This window comes from Dama dama, chromosome 3 (assembly GCF_033118175.1).
Source record: "Dama dama isolate Ldn47 chromosome 3, ASM3311817v1, whole genome shotgun sequence".
NCBI classification, from domain to species: Eukaryota; Metazoa; Chordata; class Mammalia; order Artiodactyla; family Cervidae; genus Dama; species Dama dama.
The window spans coordinates 34,707,196-34,712,743 of NC_083683.1; positions in this window are offsets into that span (position 1 = coordinate 34,707,196).

Sequence of the window (5,548 nt, forward strand, 5' to 3'; positions counted from 1 at the left end):
TGTTTTTCAAGATAGCATAGATATGTCCTAAGATTAGAATGAAAAACAAGCTATTTGGCTCCCTCAGGTAAATCTAAGAGAATTTAGATTAAAATGTATAATAGTCATAGTAGAAGGTAAGAAGTTATCTACATCAAAGGAATAGAGTTTTAAATAAGAAGAGAAGTAAAACACAGTTTAACTAAGAAGAGAAGTAAAACAGCCTCTTAGGAGATAAATGCAAGAGTACTGACACCTAGTTTTTATACGTGCCCCTGTTTATTTGGAAAGTATACCTAGCATGTTCTTGCGACTTCAGGAGTTGAACATGCTTGCCTGTTCCTCTTCCTGCCTTCCTTCCACTACTCAAATATTGGCAAGCGTAGCAGTAAATAGAAGCTTAACAAACTTCTCATTCAGTGGTGCATTCTAAATATTCTAAGATTCGTGTATTCATTCAACAAGTAGTTTTTGCAGAGTTAAAATTTTGCCTGTGACATTATGTTTGAGCCATTTGAACTTTATTTTCTGTGTAAGATTAGGGATCCATTGCCTTTTTTTTTTTTTTCTTTAGGGATACTCAATTTCCCAAAACATTTATTTAATAACCTCTTCTTCAACTGATCTACAGGACCATTTTTGCCATATATCAGATTGACATAGATATGTAGGTTGGTTTTCTAGGTTCTCTATTATCTTTAATTTTGCCTCAAATATCATAATAATGTCAACACTATGCTGTTTCAGGTATAACATATAATTTTACAATATTAGAAAGCTCTAGAGAAAATCTAAATATATGACAGGCAAAGCCCCACACTTTATTTTTCTCAGTTGGTAGTATCTTGGTTATTTTTAAGGCTTTGGAATTTCATATTAATTTCAAAATAAGCTTGTCAAGTTTCATGAAAAAACTTGTTAGAATTTTGGTTCACATGATATCATGACTAGATCAAATTTGTGAACAATTGACATTTTTTAATATATTGTGTTTTTTTACCCATGACCATGGTCTAGAATGTTATTTATTTTCTTAGGTGTTATTAATAACTTTCATTAGTGTTTTATAGATTTATGCACAAAATATTTGCCCATTCATGAGTCAGTTATTTAAACTAATCTCTTCCTTTTTTCTATACACACACACACACACACACACACACACACATACACACACTCTATTGGTTATGTTTCTCTAGAAAATCCTAATCAAAATTTTGGTACACAGAGTGGCTGTGTGGGAACATAAGGATGAGTTTTCTGGATTGTTCCTGGGTTTTCTGCCCTTGGGTCTCTAATCTGATTAGTTTTGAAGACACTGATTATTCTGTTTCTAGCAATAAAGCATTGATAGCTCATGGTGTGATGTAGCAATAGAAATATGCAAAAATATCACCACTGTATACTCATTATCAAATACATAGGTAGGGCAAGGATCCATGTGATTATGTATACGATACTTTCAAACATTTTTGTCAAGCTAACAAATATTAGATTGATTGATTGCTCCTAATGTCACTGAACAAAAGGAAAAAAATGAGCTCAGGAATTTGGATATTTAAAGACAAACAAGAAGGAACACGGAGTGGTTATATTAAGGGTTAAATCACAGCCCGCTGTAGTTGCTGACACAGCATGCCCTGAGAGGAATTCAGGATGGGAAAAACAGGATAAGACATGCTGAGCTTTGGAATAAACAGGCCACTGGATAGTTAAACATCTCAGGAAGAACTTCAATAACCCCAGGTTTGTGCATCTTCCCATACATAGGAAAGCTCTAAAATCATTGTGAGATACCTATTCTTTGTGATTAGCAGTGATCTTTTACTAAGATATTGATATATATATGCTTGATTACATTTTTCCTAGCCAAAAAATTCATATATTTATATATATATATATGTATGTATATATATATATATATATATGTGTGTGTGTTGGCTTCTTCTCTGCTTCTTCAGAACTGGTTACTCAGAGGTACTGAGGAGCTATCTCCCCAGCGATAATCCACAAAGAAGACCCTGAATAAAACTTAAATTCACAACTGTCATGTGCATTTTTCTTTATACTTACAAATGCAAATGTGTCATGCATTTATTTAAAATTTTAATTTACATAAATGTAAATTCCTAGCTTATACATCACGTAAATGACCGGAAACGTTCTATGTCTGCCCTGAAGGAATGTTCCCTATTTCTCATAGGCAGTGTTGAGAGTGCTTGAAAACAGACCCAAAATCTCATCCTAAAGTGACTGAATTGTTATAATGAGTGAATTAATACAGTGCAAATTGAGTTCCCAAGCTCATAGGTTATTTACTGTTACAATGATGGGGAAGGAACATAATCCTGAAAATTGAAATAGGAATATGTAGGAAGACTCTGAGGAAGCTGGGAACATGGGGCCCCTAAATTTTGATATCTTCTTTGCCAGTAGAAGTAGTCTCTCTACCGCACAGTAGAAGCAGCCTTTCCACCCCTATGTGAAATTAACCTTGAGATAGCTGCCACGCCAGATATGCTGATTCCCTCAGGATCCACCCCCACGACACCTCTTTGCTTCTCCATCTATAACTAGACTCAAGTCCCAGCAGGCTCCTAAAATACAGTGTGTGGCCCATAAGAATGTATGCTACACGTCAAAGTAACTACCTGAGTTTTCTAATTTATACAGGCAAAAACTCAGAGGATTCATGTGGGAATGAATATTAAAGATACGAAATAATCATGGAAAGAACAAAAAGATCAAGCCTAAGTTGTTGAATCTCTCCCACTAAGCAGAGATTCTGCACTTGGTTGCAGCTCAGGGAGTTAGAAAGGGTTCCAATAGTTTGGTTTGTTGGTTGGTTTAAATATGGACTAAAAAGTAGTCCAGAATGAGTAAGCTAGAAATGCCAGACCTGCTTTGACTTACTGTAGAGGAAGGGAGATTTAGGGACTCCCTAAACCTGACCTACTTGGATATAAGGTCTATACAGTTGAAATGAGGTCATTAAGATAGGCCCTAATCCAACATGACTGTATGCTGATAAAAGAAGAAATATGAATGCAGAAACACATATAAAGTGATTTTGATATGAAGAGACACCAAGAGAAAGATAGTGATCTGTAAGCCAAGAAGAGAGTCCTGGAATAGATCCTTCAGAAGGAACCAACCCACGGACACCTTGTTTTCAGATTTCTGGCTTCTGGATTTGTGAGACAATAAATTTCTGTTGTTTGAGCCACTTAGTTTGTGAGTACTTTATTATAGTGGCCCCAGCAAACTAATATACTACATTTCCAATAAATGCTATTTTAATTATTTTTATTACTATTGCATTTTGAAATGAATAGAATCATTGAACACCAGTAAAATTCATCAAAGCTCTTTTATGTGCCCAAAAAGCAACTGCCCAACCAGGGGCATTATGGAATTTAAGCTTAAAAGCACTACTTGTACACTTAAGAGTCTATGAGCATTTCTTCCTCCATCAATTAATAGACAGCTTTTCAACTCAGCTCTTTTCTTACCTCCCTCTCAAGTCTATCTTACCAGGATATTTTGCTGGCCCAGTTTTTATTTATATCTATGTGTAAAAAAAGAATTACTACATCCTCAAGTTTTTGAAAGTGTGGAGACAGAGCCCCATTAAAAGCAAGAAATTAGGGTTTATTGCTCCACAAGTTGGAATCACAGCATCAGTTCAGTTCAGTCGCTCAGTCATGTCCGACTCTTTGTGACCCCATGAACACAGCACGCCAGGCCTCCCTGTCCATCACCAACTCCAGGAGTTCACCCAAACCCATGTCCATTGAGTTGGTGATGCCATCCAACCACCTCATCCTCTGTCGTCCCCTTCTCCTCCTACCCTCAATCTTTCCCAGCATCAAGGCCTTTTCAAGTGAGTCAGCTCTTCACATCAGGTGGCCAAAGTATTGGAGTTTCCGCTTCAACATCAGTCCTTCCAATGAACACCCAGGACTGATCTCCTTTAGGTGGACTGGTTGGATCTCCTTGCAGTCCAAGGGACTTTCAAGAGTCTACTCCAACACCACAGTTCAAAAGCATCAATTCTTCTGCGCTCAGCTTTCTTCACAGTCCAACTCTCACATCCATACATGACCACTGGAAAAACCATAGCCTTAACTAGATGGACCTTTGTTGGCAAAGTAATGTCTCTCTTTTTTTTTTTTTTTCATTTATTTTTATTAGTTGGAGGCTAATTACTTTACAATATTGTAGTGGGTTTTGTCATACATTGACATGAATCAGCCATGGAGTTACATGTATTCCCCATCCCGATCCCCCCTCCCACCTCCCTCTCCACCTGCTTCCTCTGTGTCTTCCCAGTACACCAGGCCCGAACACTTGTCTCATGCATGTATATTATCTATAGTGAAACAGATCACCAGCCCAGGTTGGATGCATGTCTCTGCTTTTTAATATGCTGTCTAGGTTGGTCATAACTTTCCTTCCAAGGAGTAAGTGTCTTTTAATGTCATGGCTGCAATCACCATCTGCAGTGATTTTAGAAAAATGTTTTAAAAATAAAATATTTCTGAGTCCTGATTGCCTCTCTTCTCCAATAAATGTTGAACAAGAGGCTCCCAGTAACCACAAGACACAAGCAAATACAAATACAGGGGGTTCCAAAGTCTCAGTGAAGTTCTGAACTTTCATCAACGTGGGAGTACAAATGTTACAAATTTACACACATATCATTTGAATGGTTAATTATTTATATTGCTCTCATACTTGTTTTTTGTTTGAAGAATGAATTTTTAATTTCAAGTTTTTGTTTCAGTCACTCTGCAGATGAAATTTTTAAGTAAGAAAATTTTGCTATTCAAGATTCACAATTCTAAACGAGCACGAAAGAAATGGAAATAAGTTTTCATCTCTCTTACATTCATAAGCATTTATACTTCTTGAGTTTCTGAAACCTTAAAAGCTCACTCAGACTTTTGGGATACTCTGTCATTAATTCACTTTTTTTCTTTTATGAGTCCTTTTCTCCAGTATGATCAAATAACTTTTGTTTTCATGGTAGGAAAATACTTGTTTTTCAGTTCTGAACGTAGCACATTCCAGCAGGTAGATTTTGTAGTTGCCAGTTAAAAGACATTGTTCAGCAATGGCCCAGAATGATAAGCCAGAGTTTGTCTCTTTCTACAACACATCGAAATGTATATCTATTAGAATTCCTCTCATACTCATCACCACACTGTAACCCTGGGACTTCACTGAATTTGTTTACATTTTATCTGTAACTATCACAGAGGGACCAGTTAAAATTTAGGTAAAGAAAGAAAATGTGAGGTTTCTTCCTTAAAGAATATTGCAAAACAGAGATCAAAAGCACAATTTTACTCCTCAATCTGTGCAATCTAACTTAGTTTACAAGTAAAGAATGATCTTAATTGTCAAACTTTTAAATTTTATTAAATGTTTGTGGCAATGCATTGAATGAATTCCAGACCTATACAAATACACAGGCAGCTGTTTGTAATTTGCATTTTTATCAGTTTTGAAAGAGCACAATGTACTTCCTGCATCTTATTTTCAGAATTTGCATTTTATCATCTTT